The sequence below is a fragment of the Cervus canadensis genome, chromosome 19 (genome assembly GCF_019320065.1).
Source record: "Cervus canadensis isolate Bull #8, Minnesota chromosome 19, ASM1932006v1, whole genome shotgun sequence".
In the NCBI taxonomy this organism is placed as follows: domain Eukaryota; kingdom Metazoa; phylum Chordata; class Mammalia; order Artiodactyla; family Cervidae; genus Cervus; species Cervus canadensis.
In genome coordinates this window covers 48,161,243-48,183,125 of record NC_057404.1, presented here as the reverse complement: position 1 = coordinate 48,183,125, position 21,883 = coordinate 48,161,243, and the positions used below count along the sequence as shown (strand labels likewise).

The 21,883-nt window shown below is 37.0% G+C and overlaps 1 non-coding gene across 1 annotated transcript; it reads left to right on the top strand.

Annotated features, from left to right (window-relative positions):
- The first annotated feature begins 14,102 nt into the window (after positions 1 to 14,102).
- Positions 14,103 to 14,237, top strand: LOC122422410. The gene has a single exon (XR_006263816.1). It is a non-coding gene; the product is annotated as a small nucleolar RNA SNORA70 (small nucleolar RNA).
- The last annotated feature ends 7,646 nt before the right edge of the window (positions 14,238 to 21,883 follow it).

The window sequence follows — 21,883 nt, the reverse complement described above, 5'->3', positions numbered from 1 at the left end:
TTTTTCATGGTGGCACTCACCACCTTCTAACATACTATACAATTTTCTTATTTCTTATTTATATTGTCTTTCTACCTCTGCTACAACAGAAGCTGCACTGATACAGGAATCTTTGTTGATTTTGTTTATGGATGTATGCTAAGTACTTATTACTTTGCTGAACATATTGTGTGTACTAAATATTTTTAAAGAACTTAATTAGTTAAATACCAACTAATTAAGAATGGATATTCTGAGCGTGGTGAGAAACATCCACAAAACAAGTTCTAATCTATTTTCCTGTCTTTATTATCTACGTCACTAATTTTCTACTCTTTAGTTGAATAGAATACCCATGTTTAAGTAGTTTTCATGAGTATAAAATAACGGAGAAAGATGTACTTCTGTAAAAAGCATTTTTAATTCTAGGTCATTTGTCCAAATTACTATGCTAAAAAAAGAGGACTGCTTCAGGTGTCTTTCACAGTCCTTGCCAACGTAGTTAATTTCATTTTCTTAGTGAAGATAGAATAGCATCACCAGTGTCAGCATGTTGGTTTTGATGAAATTATTTATTTTGGCCTTTCTATAAGTGCTTTGTTCTCTAATACATTTTAATAATTGCCTTTTGGAACTTTGTTCAGTTCTGTCTTTCATGCTATCACACAATAATTTTTATGTGGCCATATAATTTTTTTCTTTTTTAATTATTTTTTATTTTTTCTTGTTTTTTATAAATGTTTATTTTGTAATTATCACCAAAAACATTTGTCTAACTGATATTGTGAAACTAAAACATATTAATAGTATTGAATAAGGAAATGATTCATTCAGGGAAATCGGGTAGTGATTCTAGTTTTCCTGCTATATTAGTCATTTCACATCATGATTGACAGTCATGAATAAAGAATTTCTTCCTAGGGAAAATATCCTTCTCGTGTCCAGATTTTCAGAAATGCAGATTTCTCTTTTTTTCCCCATAAGTGATTATTATATTGATTGCTTAACATAGAATCTATTAAAAAAAAGGCAAGACTGCTCTATCTGACTCGGCCTGTCATCAGTTCATTCAACAAACATTTATTGAGTGCATGCTGTGTGCCAGATTTTGTTTTAGGTGAAGGTGATTCAACAGTCCAAAACAGACGAATTCTCTGTCTTCAAGGAATTAACATTCCAGTTGTCAATTCATTGCTTAGCTAGTATGGGAAGACTGACAACACTTGCCCTCCTGGCAGCTAGTATTTTAACTGAGAGAAAACAAACCACAAGCATAATAAAGAAAACATATAGTATGTTGGACGATGTTACAGGTTGAATTGTGAGCCCTTCAAAGTTCATATATCAAAGTCCTAACTCCCAGTACTTCATAATGTGACCATGTTTGTCAGTTACATCACTGCAGATGTAGTTAGTTAATATGAGGTCATAATGGAGCAGGGTGGGCCCCCTAATCCAGCATGTTAGATGTCCTTATAAAAAAGGGAAATTTGGACACCAGGAGAATGCCATGTGCATGTGGCAGAGTGATACCCTTACAAACCAAAGAGGCCCAAGACTGCAAAAAAAAAAAAAAAACTGCCAGAAGCTAGGAGAGAGGCATGAAGCAGATTGTCTCTTAAAACTCTCCAAAAAGGGTGGAGGATGAGAGGGAGGTTCATGAAGGAAAGGACATACATACACCTATGGCTGATTCATGTTGATGTATGACATAAACCAACACAATATTGTAAAGCAATCATCTTCCAATTAAGAATAAATAAATAAGAAAAGGAAACTCCCCAAAAGAACCAACTCTGCCATCTAGATTACAGGCTTATAGTCTTAGATATGTGAAGCAATACATTTCTGCTGTTCTAAGTCCCCCAGTTTTTGGTGCTTTGTTGTGGCAACTCTAGAAAGCTTAAGGAGGGAATAACAATAGTGTACAGGTTGCAATTTCAAATATCTTTTAAATTTTTAATTGGAGGATCATTGCTTTACAGTGTTGTGTTGGTTTCTGCCATGCAACAATGCAAACTAACCATAATTATACATATATCCCCTCCCTCTTGAGCCTTCCTCCCACCCCACCTCCACCCCATCCCTCTAGGTCATCACAGAGGACCAGACTGGGCTCCCTATGTTATATGGCAGCTTCCCACTAGCTTTCTATTTTACATATGGTAGTGTATTTATGTCAATGCTACTTGACCATTTGAGTCACTGCCTAATTGGGTATTGGGGGGCTTCGTTTGAATGGTGAAAATGTTTTAGAACTAGTTAGAGGTGGCAGTTGCACAACATTATGAATATTCTAAATGTCATTAAGTTTTATGCATTAAAATAGTTATTTTTTGTAACCTTTTTAATGAAATACCTAGTGGGCTCTTTGTCCATTATTCTTTGTCACATTGTGATGCCCAGTGTCCCGATATCACTTCTGGCTGTAGCTCTAGCACTCCAGTCACTGTGTTCTTTTTTATTTTTTATAGACAAGATATTATGTCATATTTATTTATTTTCCAGCTTGGACAAACTTGGATATACAAGTATAAACATAGTACCTTTCTACCATCTTCATCAAAAACATATCAAATATGCACTATTATTGTATTAAAAATACAGAAGGGATATGGGGTCCATCAATGTCTTTCTGAAAGACATACAGGGACAAGAAGTATCAGAAGTGTGAGAAAATCACTGGCTAATTGTACTTTTTGTATTTGACACCACAGAGTGAGCTGAGACTAGCAGTCCATGTTCTAAGATCTTAGATAACATTTCGCAACCTGTGGTAGAGCTAGTTTTCTGTCCTTCTGTATGCATGCAAGGTCCATAGCCTATATAATAAAATGGGCAGATAATGCATTTACATGTAAATTTGAAAATGCATAATTGACAATGTAATATATAAGCAAGTAAAAATTGCTATGATACAGAAAAAAATAACTAACTAAAGTGCTGACATTGTTTGATATAGTGAAAAGAGAAAACACTGAATCAACTTTTAAATTTGACTTGTAAAATTTGAAGCTATTTACATTTATATACTGATCAATATGATCAGCTGAATTTAATGGGGAAAAAATCCAAGACAAATAGTTCCCTGCATTTGAAAACTACTCGGATTGGCAGCCTTCAATATCTGGATTCTGTATAAAAACAATACAAAAATAGAGTGGAGAGGTCATTTCAGTCAATAAAGATTTAATAGCCACTGTGACCAGGTAGTTGCCACACAGAGGCCTCCTCTAATCCCATTGTCCATTAAGCCCCTTATGGGTTGTTCTTTGATGACTGACCGTCATTGCAAAGGCTGGCATCTCAAACCAGGTTTTGATCTCTTGATACCAGTCACCACCTTGGATAAAGAAGATGGGGACTATTTCCTCAGTGATCCTCCAAAGGAGCTTAAGCTTTTTAGGTTTTTGCAGAGTCAATCTGTCACACCCTCCCCATGGAAATCTCCTGGAATCTCTTGTGAGAGAGAAGTAAACTCTATCCTGTTTAACTTTTCTTTTCCAGTTAGAGCAGCAGATAATTCTAAATAATACAATTTGGAATTGAAGTTGGAGATTTAACCCAACTCTTTATAGACAAGGAAACTGAAAATCAGAGAGATCCATAGTGGTACCTCAATAAATATTCATTGATCTTCTGAGTTTCAACCTGCATGCTAGCCAGCCATAATTAGTTCAGTTCAGTTGCTCAATCGTGTCTGACCCCATGAATCGCAGCATGCCAGGCCTCCCTGTCCATCACTAACTCCCAGAGTTTACTCAAACTCATGTCCATCAAGTTGGTGATGCCATCCAGCCATCTCATCCTCTGTCGTCTCCGTCTCCTCCTGCCCCCAATCCCTCCCAGCATCAGGGTCTTTTCCAATGAGTCAACTCTTCGCATGAGGTGGCCAAAGTATTGGAGTTTCAGCTTCAGCATCAGTCCTTCCAATGAACACCCAGGACTGATCTCCTTTAGGATGGACTGGTTGGATCTCCTTGCAGTCCAAGGGACTCTCAAGAGTCTTCTCCAACACCACAGTTCAAAAGCATCAATTCTTCAGCGCTCAGCTTTCTTTATAGTCCAACTCTCACATCCATATATGACCACTGGAAAAACCATAGCCTTGACTAGATGAACCTTTGTTGGCAAAGTAATGTCTCTGCTTTTTAATATGCTATCTAGGTTGGTCATAACTTTCCTTCCAAGGAGTAAGCATCTTTTAATTTCATGGCTGCAATCACCATCTGCAGTAATTTTGGAGCCCAAAAAAGAAAGTCTGACACTGCTTCCACTGTTTCCCCATCTATTTCCCATGAAGTGATGGGACCAGATGCTATGATCTTAGTTTTCTGAATGTTGAGGTTTAAGCCAACTTTTTCACTCTCCTCTTTCACTTTCATCAAGAGGCTTTTTAGTTCCTCTTCACTCTCTGCCATAAGGGTGGTGTCATCTGCATATCTGAGGTTATTGATATTTCTCCCGGCAATCTTGATTCCAGCTTGTGCTTCTTCCAGCCCAGTGTTTCTCATGATGTACTCTGCATATAAGTTAAATAAGCAGCGTAACAATATAATACATCTTCACAAATTAGATTTTCTAGGAATGAAAGCACTAGAAGGAAGTGATTACTTCTATTAGGGCTGAAGCCAGTCTCTCCATAAATCTTTCCCTTTGTTGATTGCCTTCTAGCCTTAGGGAGGAAAAGAAGTCCCAGAAATAATGCCTGAGGATCAATAACCAATGTAAAGATTTTAAAAACAATTTGACAAAGAAAATTAATCATAATAATAGCTACCATTTATTAAGCATGTCTTATTTCCAGATTCTGTGCTGTTTCAATAAGATTTTCTCATATAATCCTCACAACAAACATTTGAAGTATTATTGTTATCCTCATTTTTCGAAGAAGGAAACTGAAGCTTCAAGAAATGGATTGACTTTTCCAAGTGTTCACAATTAGTAAATGGCACAGTACCCAGAACACACTAGCCCAATACTGATTCCCAGCAAACACTGTGGTCACAAGTATTGTGTAAAGAAGTATGAGAGCACGTGCTGACTGCTCACCACTTGTATATGCCATGATTGAAGCCTTTTTCTTTATAATCACCTCTTTGCTGCTTACTAATAAGACACTCAGCCTGAGCATGTCACACCCTCTATACGATTATTTTCCTTTTGCTACATAATGAATATCCTGTCATATGTGTACTCTTAATGCACAGTATAAGGTATACATAGAAGGTAGTGAAATTCTCCATTTATAAATACAGGAGCAGCTGTAGTATCTAATCAGAAATCTTTATTCGAGTTGTATATTTGTGCAAACAAGGAATGCATTACTTTATATCTATATTCCTACAGCTTTAATTTCTATTTGTGGAAGAAAGTGATTTTTTTTTTTTTTTTAGGAAAATGAAAGTTTCTTGCAAATGAAGATTTCTTGCTTCCCTCTGTGCTCCATCATGCTTGGTTTAGCTCCCTATTACTACTCCTTCCCTCATTAGGTTTGACTTTTCTACTCATATGACTATTTCCTCCACTCAACTGACAGCAACATGAAAACACAAACATGTCCTTTGCCATTATGAATCCTTAATACTTGAGTTAGTTCTTGGCACATAGTAGGTAGATAAATATTTATTGATTAAATGAATGAATGATGCAGTGAAAGAAGATGACATATTACTATACCAATCTCTGGATAAAATCACCTAAAATAAGTTTTCAAATAAAGATTTAGAGTAGTTTTATTACTTTATAATACTGAGTTCAAAATTAAATTAACATATAAGCAAAGAATTGCAAAACAAAAATATTCTCCAATGTCTTTTTGCCATAACTAGGCTAGATGTTTAACTATGTATTTTTAATTAAGTTGATAAAACATGTTTATATAAGAGACACCATTTTTTTTCCATTAGATTTTAAGGGATTTGATGGTTGTGGATTTTCTTTGCATGATTTCAGATATTCTCCCACATCAAATCCAAATGAAAATTTCAGTGAACAAATAAATCATCACTTCTTTTTTATGTTATTTTTTAAATCATCATCTTTTACTGTTGTAAATTATAATCCTTTCTAGCCTCGCAAAAATGACAGGTGTTGAATGATTTTGATCAAAACTGAAAGTGTTAATCAAGGTAGCTACAAATCGCCTCCTACAGATGGGAATGTTTAACTTATGAACACACAATATGAACATGAGCATGTATCCTTTCTCTTATTCAACACAACAGTTATTCATATGATTCCCTGCATATTTTTCAAAATGCTAGCCTGCAAGTTAATCTTCCACGAATAGAATTTCTGAAATTAAATAGAAAGAACCTTAAAATTCTGAGTGTAGTAATAAGCTATTCAGAGTGATAATATCACCAACATGATTAGCTATTATATAGTTCCTTGTCTCTCATAATAAAATATGATTTTAAAAGAAACCTTTTTTCTCCCTAGTTGAGTTCTAAAATTTTTTATACACCTGCTCATCTCTAGAATAGCATGTCTATAACCCTACTATTAGAAGAAAAGACTGACTATAACACGACACAGAATAACGTAAAAAACCAAAAAGACACTTCTTTCATAAGCACTTTTCTCTCATCTACATGTCTGTGAACTCAGTTATAAGGTCATGAGACTTCTACATCTATTATTATTACTTATATGTTTATTTTATTTCCACCATACTTTCCCTGATTTCTACTCACACACAGCTTTTTCTGTGCTTTTTTTCTTTTTTTTCCTTCTTCTTGTCTTGTGTAGCAGTCTAAATCCTGATACTTCTTCATCTTTTCTTGTGGAATACTCTATAGCCATGCTATCTAACAAATGTAATGTGAGCCACATATGTAAATCTAAAGTTAAAATAGTTAAAATTAATTAGTGCATGTGTATATGTTATTTAACATTTGTATCCATGTAATCAATAGCCATTTTATTTTGCTTTGTTGTATTAAAACCTGAAACTGGTGTGTATTTTACACTTATATGACATCTCAATCTGAGCCAGCCACATTTCAATGTTTAAAAGCTCCATGTATGCTAGTAGCTGCCATACTGGACAATATAAGTCTAAAATTTATTCCCTCTTGGACTTCCCTTGTGATTCAGAGGCTAAGACTCCAAGCTCCCAATGCAGGGGGCCCAGGTTCAACCCCGGGCCAGGGAACTAGACGTCACATGCTGCAACTAAAGATCCCTTGTGCTGCCAAGACTGAAGAGTCCTCATGCCGCAACTAAGATCCAGAGCAGCCAAATAAATAAATAAATAGTAAAATTTACTCTCCTTTGTCAGCCTCAGGAAAACCAATTGGAAATGATCCAAAAAAAAAAAAAAAGAACAATAATAACCGTCAGTAAACATTATAATTTTCCTAAGCCTGGATTATCTATTCAAGAGTTATTCCACAGGCCAAGATCAAGGTCTTCACAACATGCCATAATTGTACATTAAATTAACAAAATTGTTATGTTCTTCTAAAATGAGGCATTCTAAATCACTACAAAGAGTAGTAGTGATTTAGTAATGAATTCACTAGAAGAAAAATCTAAGAATTTTTCCCCCTGTTTTTAAAGTTAGCAATCCAAAATCTTTCAATTCAGTATAGATAAATGTATGGCACTGGCATAAATTGAAGAGAACATGATATCATTTAACAATTTTAACATCATCAGTTTTCCAGTGAACATGAAAAATCCCCCCAGTGAAAGAATTATTCTTCATTCCATGAAGTCAAAGTGAATAAAGGACACAGACTGTCTAATGCTCTGGACAGCCTCTACCTATTGCCAAACCATTGCATGTGCATGGCATGCAGACTTCTCTAAAACACTCAACTCTTGGCTGAGATTATAGTTCTACTGACAAAGTTAATTGGACTAACTTCAGTGCAAATATTGGACCTATCTTATCCCCTCATTTTGGCTAGCTTCACAAAGAGAAAAAATAAGCTATCGAAATAACTCAGTTCAGTGTTGACAGAACCTATTTCAAACTGTCAGCACAGTTGTTCAAAATGTTCCCCACATAAGTCAGTTTGAATGAACTTGTTTAAAATGACCAAAACTGTGCCTGAATTGCCAGCAACTTGACTAGAAACACAGACGGGTTTTTCTCCTTCCTTTTAGAAGCTATACTTCCAGTGGAGAAAAATTATTCGCACCATTTCTTATTAGGTAAGATAGATTTAATTTAAATACAAATAATTTAAAACTTTAATTCTCTCACAATTCATTTTGATATCTGTCTTTTCTTTCTCATTTTTTGGCCTTTGTATGACATACATACATATATATATATAGACACATATATATGTCTCGTGTGTACAGCATTAAAATTCAACATCTGTATATACTACAAAATGATTAATGCCGCTAGTCTAGTTATCATCCTCCACAATACAATTGACCTTCTTCATTCATTTCACCTACACACCCCCAACTGCCTCTTCCCTCTGGTAACCATTAGTATGTTCTCTGTATTTATCAGTTTGTTTTTGTTTTATTTTGCTTGTTCCCTTGTTTTGTTTTGTTTTTTTAGAATCCATATATGAGTGAAATCATATAGTATTTGTCTTTTGCCACCAGAATTATTTCACTTAGCGTGAGATCTTTAAAGTCTAGCCAGGTTATCATAAATGGCAATATTTCATTTTTTATGGCTGAATAATGTTCTATTGTATGTGTATGTGTATATAAATACTACATCTTCTTTATCTGTTCATCCATCAGTGGGCACTTAGGTTGTTATCATATTTTGGCTATTGTAAATAATGCTTCAGTGAACATAAAAGGGCATATTTCTTTTTTAATTAGGATTTTCATGTTCTTCAGTTAAATACCAAGAAGTAGAATAACTTGGTCATATGATAGTTCTATTTTCAATTTTATGAGGCATCTCCACACTGTTTTCTACAGTGGTTGCGCCAATTTATATTCCCACTGACAGTGTACAAGCGTTCACCTTTCTCTGCATACTCTCTGACATTTATTGTTTCTTGTCCTTTCCATTATAGCCATTCTAATGGGCATGAGGTGTTACCTCACTGCATTTCCCTAATAATTAGACATGTTGAGCATCCTTTCATGTGTCTTTTGGCCATCTGTATATCTTCTTTGGAACAGAAGAAATGTCTATTATCCACATTTCTATTTGGAATAGAAAACATGTATTCATAATCTCTTTCCACTTTTTAATTCAGAATGTTTGCTTTTTGTTGAGTTGTATGAGTACTTTATATATTTTTAATATTAACCTCTTATCAGATACATAATTTTCAAATATCTTCTCCCATTGAGTAGGCTACTTTTTCATTTTGATGATCATTTCTTTCACTTTGCAGAAACTTTTTAGTTTGATGCAGTCCCATTTATTCTTTTTTTTTTCTTCTTGCCTTTGGAGACAGATAAAAACAAACAAACAAACATCATCAGTAAGCCAAATCTCAGTGAAGTTGCTACCTTTATTTTTTCTTCAAGGAATGAAATGATCCCAAGTCTTACATTTCATTGTTTTGCCTTCCAGATCACTGATTTGTTCTTCCTCATCTATTCTGATACTGAACTCCTATAATATATTTTTCAGCTCAATTTTAAATTGTTTGTTACTTTCTTATTTTTTTCTATCTCTTTGCTGAAGTTATCATTCTGTTCATCCATTCTTTTCCCAAGTTTTGTAAGCATCTTTATGAGCAATACTTTGAACACTGTATCATGTATGTTGCTTATCTCCATTTCATTTACCTCTTTTGCTGAGGTTTTTGTCTTATTCTTTTGGTTGGAATGTATCCCTCTGTCTCCTCTGTTTGCCTAATTCTCTGTTTGTTTCCATGTATTAGGTATGTCAGCTGTGTCTCCCAGTTTTGAAGGACTGTCCCTATTTAAAGGATGTCCTGGGGGGCTCAGAAGTGCCACCAGAGCCAGCAGACCAAAGGGTATCCCCTGTGGTCTGTGTGTGCCCTTCTGGAGTGGTTGGGCTGTAGCTACTGCAGGGTGCTGGTGGGTGGGGATGGCCTCCAGATGGTTGTAAGACCCAGTGGTAGCTGCCTCAGTGCACCAGTGGCTATTAGGCAGCTGTAAGGTCCAGCTAAGGTGCAGTGTGGGTGGGCCTTTCTGTGGAATGTGACCATAGGTGGTAACAGGTTAGATAAAGAATTCCAAAATGGCACCTGCACTTCCTACTCAATATTTTTTTCTTCCAACTTTCCTTCACAGAGGTCATATTGAACTAGAGTTCTCCCCTGAACTAAAGCCTCCTTCAGCTTCCTCCTCGTTTTCCCTCACAGGCATTTTCCCCAGTAAATAACTTGCATATTTAGTTCCCTTCTGGTGTCTTCTTCTCAGAGGAACCAAACTAATACATCATTCTTGTTTCTAGTCTTAAGAATATATCCCTTCCTCCTCCTGCTTAAGGATAGCTCATTCAACAGTACTTTTGACCACAACCCCTCTTGTCATCTCCAGTACTTTATTACCTACCTCATTCTTATTTACAATACTTCCATTTTTCTACTTGGTATTTACATTCTTTCCCAACTAAACAACACTGCCAAGACATATACCCAGGGAACTGGACTCATTCAGTCTGGATTTGGTTATGAAAGTAGAGCAACTTTAAAATTCCAGAAATAAAGCGTTTATTATAAGAAATAAGGATTTATCCAAAGGATAGAAGAACTGAGGGAGCAAAGGGAATTCACCACCAAAGTTCAGAAAAAGTGAAATAGACACTGATGACCACAATCTGAAGCACCGAAGCAACAAGTTACCTATCTAAAGTTCATGTGAAACTTGGAATTTTCAAGTTTCTCTGAAAAGTTTTCAACTAATTTACTCCAAAGCAATGAAGCAGATAGTTCTCAAACAAACATAAAAAAGACTGTAGATCTCATTCAAGTATAGCATTAGCAAAATCTATGATCGTATAACCAGAGGCATATCATAATCAGAGTTATCTGAGTTTACAGCGACCTAGAAAACTTGTGATTGTGAGAACTCTGGAAACCTGGGTCATTTCAATACCTCTCTCTACCTCTCTCTGCTCTCAGTTCATTGGCCCTCATGACCAGGACTCAGTTTCACTAAAACCTCCAAAAATGAAAGAAGAAAACCCCACAAAACTATATTTCTCTTACCTAATTCAGAAAAATATGAGGAGAACGTACCTTTCTTAGTACTATTTTATCAGGTCCTCAGAAAATTCTGAAAAGAATCCTATTTATCATCACATATCTATAGCAATTAGAAAGGAAACATTAGGTTTGTTATATCTTTATTTTAAGACACATGGTTAAATTGCAGGAACATGAGGTATTCATTGAGTCTTTGTAAGCACACAGGAGATCAGATTCTCTGACAAGTGTCTAACCATCCTGCTTATGCTGAAATATTTTTTTCATGTATATGCTAACTATTCATTGAGTAGTTGCTTCATTTGTTGTTTTGTTGTTCAATCCCTAAGTCATGTCCAACTCTTTGCAAACCTATGGACTGCAGCACACCATGTTCCTCTGTCCACTATCTTCCAGAATTTGCTCAAATTCAAGTCCATTGAGTCAGTTATGCTTTTTAACCATCTCATCCTCTGATACCCCCTTCTCCTCCTGCCTTCAATCTTTCCCAGCATCCGGGTCTTTTCAAATGAGTCAGCTCTTCACATCAGGTGGCCAAAGTATTAGAGTTTCATCTTCAGCATCAGTCCTTCCAATGAATATTCAGGACTGATTTCCTTTAGGATGGACTGGTTGGATTTCCTTGCAGTCCAAGGGACTCTCAAGAGTCTTCTCCAACACCACAGTTCAAAAGCATCAGTTCTTCGATGCTCAGCTTTCTCATATCCTTACCTGACTACTGGAAAACCATAGCTTTGACTATATGTACCTTTGTTGGCAAAATGATGTCTCTGCTTTTTTAATATTCTGTCTAGGTTGGTCATAGCTTTCCTTCCAAGGAGCAAGTGTCTTTTAATTTCATGGCTTCAGTCACAGTCTACAGTGATTTTGGAGCCCAGGAAAATAAAATCTGTCACTACTTCCACTTTTCCCCCTTCTATTTGCCATAAAGTGATAGGACTGGGTGCCATGATCTTAGTTTTTTTAATATTGAGTTTCAAGCCAGCTTTTTCACTCTCCTCTTTCACTCTCATTAAGAGGCTCTTTTAGTTCCTCTTTGCTTTCTTCCATTAGAGTGGTATCATCTGCATATCTGAGGTTGTTGCTATTTCTCCTGGCAATCTTGATTCCAGCATGTGAGTCATCCAATCTGGCATTTTGCATGATGTATCTGCATCGAAGTTAAATAAGGAGGGTGACAATACACAGCTTTGTCATACTCCTTTCCCAATTTTGAACCAGTCAGTTGCTCAATGTCCAGCTCTAACTGTTGCTTCTTGACCCACATACAGGTATCTCTTGCTTCATATTCACTTCTAAATAATTAGCCAGAAATTTAGAAATATATGTTCAATTTTCTCTCACCTATGTACAAAACATATATCCAGAAAGCTACTCAGAACTGTTAAAAATCCAAAGGTGGGGTATCATGTCTGTCATGCTGGCTGTGGACATCTCAAGAACCAATTGTATTGACAGCCACAGGAGCTGAGGAGAATGCATTTCATACGTACAATAGGGCTATAACATCAGTTCAAGGACTGCAGCGTAAAATATATTACAAGTTAGCAGAAACTCAAATGTTTAAGAAAGGGAGCAGTCATCCAAGGAGCATGCATCTAGAAACATAACTGAACCAAAATTTCCTAGTTCATAGGATTCCTTTTTGGATGCAAAGTATGTTTTTGCAGAAGCTGGAAAAATCTGGAAGAATGTTTTTCAGAATCATAAACCTGGCTTGTTCACGTATTTACCAAAAGACCTGGGGAAAAAATAACTTTTGTAGCATTTCAAATTCATCATTTGACTTTTAAAAATAACTATCTTAATTATCTCCAAGGGCTATTATGGAAATCAAAGGCAACCTTGTATGTAAATTAAATACACTCACACTGATTAAAATAAAGGTAAAATAATTGTTGCTTCCTAAAGACTATCTTGATTCAGTTCCGTTCAGTCGCTCAGTCATGTCCAACTCGTTGCGACCCCATGAATCGCAGCACGCCAGGCCTCCCTGTCTTGATTAGACCCTGAGAAAATCAGGGCTATTCTGTATGGTAGCACCATGTAGTGATTAAGGTTGTCATATAATAATGTGTCCATTCTCTTTTTATTAATATATGTTCTTCCTGTTCTTCAAAACTCAAGTTCAAATTTTCTACAAGAAGTTTAAGAGGGTGTACAGTTCAGTTCAGTTGCTCGGTCGTGTCTCTTTGTGACCCCATGGACTACAGCATACTAGGCCTCCCTGTCCATCACCCACTCCCAGAGTTTACTCAGACTCACGTCCATGGAGTTGGTGATGTCATCCGACCATCTCATCCTCTGTCATCCCATTCTCCTCCTGCCTTCAATCTTTCCCAGCATCAGGGTCTTTTCAAATGAGTCAGCTCTTTGCATCAGGTGACCAAAGTATTGGAGTTTCAGTTTCAGCATCAGTCCTTCCAATGAATATTCAGGACTGATTTCCTTTAGGATGGACTGGTTGGATCTCCTTGCAGTCCAAGGGACTCTCAAGAGTCTTCTCCATCAGCACAGTTCAGAAGCATCAATTCTTCGGTGCTCAGCTTTCTTTATAGTCCAACTCTTATATCCTTACCTGACTACTGGAAAACCATAGCTTTGACTATAAGTACCTTTGTTGGCAAAATGATGTCTCCGCTTTTTAATATGCTATCTAGGTTGGTCATAGCTTTTCTTCCAAGAAGTGAGTGTCTTTTAATTTCATGGCTGCAGTCACCATCTGCAGTGATTTTGAAGACCAAAAAAATGAAGTCTGTCACTGTTTCCACTGTTTCCCCATCTATTTGCCATGAAGTGATGGGACCAGCTGCCATGATCTTAGTTTTCTGAATGTTGAGTGTTAAAACAACTTTTTCACTCTCCTCTTTCATTTTCATCAACAGACTCTTTAGTTCTTTGCTTTCTGCCATAAGTGTGGTGTCAGAAATATTCAAAGATTAAATGTCATTATATCTGCAACTTATTTTGAAATGTGGCAAAATGTTAAAAGTGAGAATCTATTTGCATTTAATAAAGCAGATTATGCTCTTTTCCCCATGGGCGCCCAGTGTGCAATGACTGCAAAGAGCAGCCTTCTTGGTAGTGTATGCAGCCTGTTGCCTGTACAGTTTGCCCTAAGGGACCTTGGAGACAACTCTTTCCAGTGGACAGTCATGACTGGCATGCTGTCCCCAGTCTAGGCTCCAGACAGGTATGTGTGGTACCTTTGGAAAGCCCCAGGACACAGTGGCCAGGGTCCACACTGGCAAAGTCATACTGTCCATCTTCACCAAGCTGCAGAACAAGGAGCCTGTGGTTGAGGCCAGACCTTCCACAGGGCCAAGTTCAAGTTCCTTGGCTGCCAGAAGGTCCATATCTCCAAGAAGTGGGGATTTACTAAATCAAATGTGGATGAATTTGAAAACATGGTGGCAGTGCTCGCTTCAGCCGCACATATACGAAAATTGAAAACATGGTGGCAGAAAAGCAGCTCATCCTGGATGGCTGTGGGGTCAAATATATCCCTAATCTTGACCCTCTGGACAGATGGCAGGCCCTGCATTCATGAGAACCTTGGGTCTCTCCTCTCCTTACCCATGCCCACCAATAAACCCTACCTTCCTATCCAAAAAAAAAGTGGGAATCTAAGAGAAGAATGTTCATCAAGCTGTTTAACTTGTCTCCAAGTTAAAACATTTTCAGAATAAAAAGTTGATGGAGGAAGCAGAATACATTCCTCACTTCAGTCCTTCATACAAGCTGTTCTTTCTCCTAGAACAGCTTTTCCCTTCACCTCTGTGTCTAGAATTTATTACAGTGGTGAAGTTTAGAGACCTTGATCCTGATTCTGCCACATTCAAGGGGTTATGGGGCCTCTGAAATGTTATTTCACCCTTTGGAGCCTCAGCTTTCTTACTTGTAAAGCAAGGATTTTAATAGTATTGGGTCTGAAGGCATATAGTTGATAGAACCTAACTCATGAGTTTATTTACTTTAAGCCTATGCAAAGTAGCTTCAGTAACTTTTTGAGCTTCAACTTTCTGACCTATAGATGAGGAGCAATGCCACCTTATAGAATTGTTGTGAAAATGATAGAAATGATCACTGTGAAAATATTTTGTGAAACACAATGTTCTGTTATGATTATTGTTATCAATTTTTAATTTTATGTGCCTAATATATCATACTAGCCACATATGTTGGGCTTAGAAATAATTATGGATAGGTTTTTTTTCTTTAAGCTTTCAGTAAAAAGCTTTTTCTACAATAACCTGTTAGATTAGACTCTGTTCCCCTCAGCAGGTAATGTACCATGTTATGGTGTGAATTTGTTGTCCAGGCACTGATGTCCCTAGATGTTAACAGCACCTGTTGGGAGGAAATCCAGTACTGGTCAGTTTGGGGACCCTACCCCTCCTTTAAAATTGTACAAGACCCCTAATATTTCTATAATTTGGTAAAAGTGAGGAAGATCTGATGTTCATTCCATGTTGTCACTGCTGAGATGCTTATTGTCCAAGTCTACACGGTTCAGATGAAGATCAGTGAATCAGTGAGCAGTGTCTACACCCACTGAGGCGAGTTTCACCAGTGGGACCTTTGCTATCCAACCAAGGGAACAGTGTGAGTGCCCAGTCCCCAGGCATCCACACAGTCAACTCCATCAGTCCAGTGCACTGATCACCACAGAACCGCCCCCCCAACCCCACCACCACCAATCCTTCAGTCCTTCTAGTCTTGATAAATCCAACCCTCTTTCCAAGGTAAACCCACATCCTTGTCTTATTCTAGCAAAGCAGATGCTTCCTTTCACTCCCCACTCAGTACACTCTTGATTAGTATCAGTGGACCTGACATACTCAGAACACAAAGAGCTGGCTGAGCATCCACAAAAGCAAAAGAAGTAATCTTTGACTCTTTTTGTCATTTCCTCCACACCAACAAAAAGACACTAAGTAATTAATCAATAACTCATCCATGACAATACAGAAAATTGCACTGACTCTTGCTAGGTCATCAGGATAAACTCTTCACCAATTTTTTGGTGATTCCATGTACGACTTAAAATAGATTTGTCATACTGGAGTCTGCAGATGTAGTTTCAGATATTCATGGCTCTCAGGTTTTAAGAAATAGTGATTTAAGGCAAACAAGTGATGATCTAAGCAAGCAGATGATATCAGGACCCTGATGGGATTTCTCCTCTGTCCAGAATTTCTATTTCAAACGTTCAGGAGTTGATTCTTAAAATAGCTTTGTATCTTTCTTTCTAGTCATCTTATTGAAAAGTTTTCAAATACCTGTGATTATTTAAACACTGAATATATTGTCTTAATAGGAGAAAATGGTATAGAGCCTGCTATACTAGATAATTAAATGTGATTCTTTCTTTGGTGGTCATGTGTTCTTTTCTTAACTCATCACCTTCATAATCTCTGCTACCACTGCAGTTAATTAAATTCTCTTATCTGGAGATTTGGGAATGATAAAATCAAAACTAAAGGAGAATCTCTGGTTTGCTGGGTTTGGACTATAAATACTTAAAATACCAGATTCAGGGGGAAAGGTAGTCATTTTAATAGGCATGAACATTTAAAAGCTAAAAGAGGATAGAATACATTTAGTTCAACTCATGTATTACTAAGAAGAAGAAAGGACCAAAGAGATTTTTTGTCAGATCACATATTAAGGTAGTTATTAAATTATTTGTTTCAATACAGAAACATTTCATGAATATGTCTAGAATGAATGGTTGGTTCACTTATCATCTTTTAGACTGGGCAACTGGAATTTGCTACTTCTTTTGGGTCACTTTTAACTTTGAAAAAAAAAAAAAGAATGTACCTAATCTTTTGAGGAGCTATTAAATTTCATTTCTATGATTTTTTATTTGATTGCTCTTTTATTTTTTTAAAATTTTATTATTACTTTTTTTTTTTTTTTTGGCTGTACTGGGCCTTCATTGCTGTGCCTGGGCTTTCTCTAGTTGCCGCGAACTGGGACTACTCTTGGTTACAGTTCACGGGCTTCTCATTGCAGTGGCTTTTCTTGTTGTGGAGCATGGGTTCTGGGGCATTCAGCTTCAGTAGTTGTGGCAGATGGGCTTAAAACATGTGATTATCCCAGACAAGGGATCAAACCTGTGTCCCCTGCACTAGCAGGCAGATTCCCAACCACTGGAAAAGCAGAGAAGCCCTAATGGCTCTCTTTTAGTTATGCCTTACCTTTTTTTGTTTATCCACAAGTAAGTCAGAGTGATTGGTCCTCTTAGACAGACTAGGCTTCCATCCCATGCTCACTGAGATAAAGTCACAGTGCTTTATCACAACACTTCAAAACACAAACCTAATCCAAATTATTGTCAATTAGTACAGATTTTCCTGAATATTTATTTACAATCATCTCCTCTCCAGCTCCCAGTGTTTCTCTCTTACAATCCAGTCATTAGATTATTTTTTCCTGTTTTCATCCCAGTGTAGCATCTCTATCAATTATTAATCTATTGTCCCTCAGCTTCAAACTGGCCCCTTTATCTTTGTGATATTGAGACTGGGTTTCTGCAAATACTTCTATGGTTTCCTTTTAGAGGAAAGTTTCACCAGTAGGAGAAATTAGAGGGCGACCAGAAGGCAGGAGAAAGGAGAAAGAATTCACCATTTCCCTTTTGCTTTCTACTGCTCTGTGGGTCACCCTAGTATGGCTCTTTACCCAAGTAGCACAGCTCGTTCCAGAAGCAGATATTTCCAGTTTTCAGGTTTTTCCCACCTCTTGGATCCAACCTCATATCAGGCCCCTTATAGAGGTAACCACCAGGCAAGCAGTTCTGAGGGCCCTTGCTCCAAGTGTCTAACTTTCTTGAGAACCCAATCTCTTCCCTTTGTTTCTCTAGTACTAAAAATGAAGCTACTTCCTGAAGTTACTATCTGTTTTATCTGTATCCCTTCCATTTCCCATTTGACCAACCCCCCACATTAAATTGTCTTTGTTAAAACAGTTGCTGTGGTTTCTCTTTTCCTGATTGGACTCTGACTGACACATGCTCACCATCCTTTCTGTTGTAAAGAGAAATCTTTAGCCCTATCACTCCTGAATTTCAAATCTCACTTAGCAAAATGTTAGGGCACGTGCCTGTGTGCTAAGTCACTTTAGTCCTGCCCAACTCTTTGTAACCCTGTGGACTGTAACCCGCCAGGCTCCTCTGTCCCTGGAATTCTCCAGGGAAGAGTACTGGAGTGGGTTGCTGTGCTCTCCTCCAGGGGATCTTCCTGACCCAGGGATTGAATTCACATCTCTTAATGTCTCCTGCATTGGCAGGCAGGTTCTTTACCACTAGCGCCACCTGGGAAGCTTGTTAAGGGCACACCTTCATTCATAGTTTGTCAAATATATCCCTGTTCAGGGCAATAGTTGGGAAAAGGGCTTCAGTTGACCCTTTTCCACCCCTTTTGTCTCTCAATTTCAAATGATGCACAGAAAAACTGTGCTCAAAGGGAGTGAGATCTGGATAGTCTTGGTCCCAAATAGAGAAACTGAATGCTCATTATCCTTTCTTTGCTGTCAGAAACATCATCCAAACAGATATCTTGAATCAGTTTTTCCATGAATCCTGGTCTTAAATTCGGGATCTTAGAACATATTTAGAGACTTGCAGAAAAACCTTTCATCTGAGTCACTCAGAGGATCACAGATTGAAGCTCCCCTATAGGGAAGAAAGAGATATAACCCCAAAAGGTAACTCAAGCTCTGACATTGTTTGAAGACAATTTTGTATGAATTAAAAGCTACAGCCTGAAAATTACAGGACCATCTGGTACAGGCCAAAGTACCCATTCTGAGCAGACCAGGGAATGAAATGGAAAAGAAGTAGGTGTTCTGAGGCACTTAGGTCTAGAAAAGTGTCCAATAGGCTTAAAACTCTCCAGAAGATAGTTTTGGAGGGGAAACACAGTAAAGAATTTTTAAGTATTTATATGTCATTTATTATTGACATGGATAGTTAGGGTTTGTTTAAATGTCTAACATAAATTACCATGTTGATAGCTTTTAAATTATTTTTCTTAGACTCATTTTTACCACTCTATTTATGTTTGATAACTGACAACAAAGCTTTAAAGGTAAAATATGATGCTTCATGAATGTTGACTTGACCTCCTGAATATTTTATTAACAGCTACTTCATTTAGTAAAATTAATAAGAAAAAAGAACTAGTTAATCAACTGTAGTACCCTGTATATCATTTAAATAAAGCAATTATGTATTAATTAAATATTCTGTATGGTTTTCTAAATGACATTAATCATATTGTGCATTTTTTACATTTGATAACTGGTCTCTGGGGTAGTATTTTAGTTAGTAGAAGAAAAAGACAGGAAAATAAAAGGTATGGACAAGTCAGAAAGTTAAGATTAAAAAACCATCCTTCTTGAACAAATCCTTATATTAAGTGCTTAATTTATTTATTAACTTATGCCCACATACTTATATCTGAAAATAATTTGAGACAACAGATAAAAGACATAAAATTAAATTGGATAAAGTAGATAAAAGAGTCAAAGTGAAGGGGAGTATGGGAGGAAGAGTAAAATAAAGTAAAAATAAAATTTACAAAAGTTCTTACACAGCTGCTGAAGGTAAGGAGCAGATTTAGCTTTGAGTTTCCTAGCCACCAAAGCAAAGAAAGAAATCAATAAAATACATGAATAGAGTACACATTCAAAGCCTGCCTGTTGCACAAAACAAGCATAGCTTTTTTCTGGTACTATGGCTTTTTTTTCCTATGGATATTTGTGAAGGGTTGATAGTTAGGTGTGTTGTAGATGATGTTCTCAACATCATCCCCACAGTAAATATACCAGTGAGTTCTTTTTTTTTTTTTTCAATTAAAAAAAATTAATCTATGTATTTTAATTGGAGGCTAATTATTTTACAATATGTAGTGGTTTTTGCCACACATCAACATGAATCAGCCATGGGTGCACATGTGTTCCCCATCCAGAACCCCCCTCCCACCTCCCTCCCCATCTCATCCCCCAGGGTCATCCCAGGGCACCAGCCCCGAGCACCCTGTCTCATGCATCAAACCTGGTCTGGCGATCCACTTCACATATGATAATATACACATTTCAACACTACCCTCTCAAATCATCCCACCCTCGCCTTCTCCCACAGAGTCCAAAAAACTGTTCTTTACATCTGTGTCTCTTTTGCTGTCTCACACATAGGGTCATCATTACCATCTTTCTAAATTCCATATATACGCATTAGTATACTGTATTGGTGTTTTTCTTTCTGACTTACTTCATTCTGTATAATAGGCTCCAGTTTCATCCACCTCATTAGTACTGATTCAAATGCCTTCTTTATAATGGCTGAGTAATATTCCATTGTGTATATGTACCACAGCTTTCTTATCCATTTTTCTTCTGATGGACATCTAGGTTGCTTCCATGTCCTGGCTATTGTAAACAGTGCTGTGATGAACATTGGGGTGCACGTGTCTCTTTCAATTCTGGTTTCCTCAGTGTGTATGCCCAGCAGTGGGATTGCTGGGTCATATGGCAGTTCTATTTCCAGTTTTTTAAGGAATCTCCACACTGTTCTCCTTAGTGGCTGTACTAGTTTGCATTCCCACCAATAGTGTAAGAGGGTTCCCTTTTCTCTGCACTCTCTCCAGCATTTATTTTTTGTAGACTTTTTGATAGCAGCCATTCAGACTGGCATGAGATAGTACCTCAGTGTGGTTTTGATTTGCATTTCTCTGATAATGAGTAATGTTGAGCATCTTTTCATGTGTTTATTAGCCATTTATATGTCTTCTTTGGAGAAATGTCTGTTTAGTTATTTGGCCCATTATTTGATTGGATCATTAATTTTTCTGGAATTGAGCTGCAGGAGTTGCTTGTATATTTTTGAGATTAATTCTTTGTCAGTTGCTTCATTTGCTATTATTTTCTCCCATTAGGAAGGCTGTCTTTTCACCTTGCTTATAGTTTCCTTCGTTGTGCAAAAGCTTTTAAGCTTAATTAGCTCCCATTTGTTTATTTTTGCTTTTATTTCCATTACTCTGGAAGGTGGGTCATAGAGGATCCTGCTGTGATTTGTGTCAGACAGTGTTTTGCCTATGTTTTCCTCTAGGAGTTTTATAGTTTCTGGTTTTACGTTTAGATCTTTAATCCATTTTGAGTTTATTTTTTTTGTATGATGTTAGAAAGTGTTCTAGCTTCATTCTTTTACAAGTGGTTGTAAAAGTGCCAGTTTTCCTAGCACCACTTGTTAAAGAGATTGTCTTTTCTCCACTGTATATTCTTCCCTCCTTCGTCAAAGATAAGATGTCCATAGGTGTGTGGATTTATCTCTGGGCTTTCTATTTTGTTCCATTGATCTATATTTCTGTCTTTGTGCCAGTACCATACTGTCTTGATGACTGTGGCTTTGTAGTAGAGCCTGAAGTCAGGCAGATTGATTCCTCCAGTTCCATTCTTCTTTCTCAAGATTGCTTTGGCTATTCGAGGTTTTTTTGTATTTCCACACAAATTATGAATTATTTGTTCTAGTTCTCTGAAAAATACCATTGGCAGCTTGATAGGGATTGCATTGAATCTATAGATTGCTTTGGGTTAGTATCCTCATTTTCACTATATTGATTCTTCTGGTCCATGAACATGGTATATTTCTCCATCTATTTGTGTCATCTTTGATTTCTTTCATCAGTATTTTATAGTTTTCTATATATAGGTCTTTTGTTTCTTTAGGTAGATTTATTCCTAAGTATTTTATTCTTTTTGTTGCAATGGTGAATGGA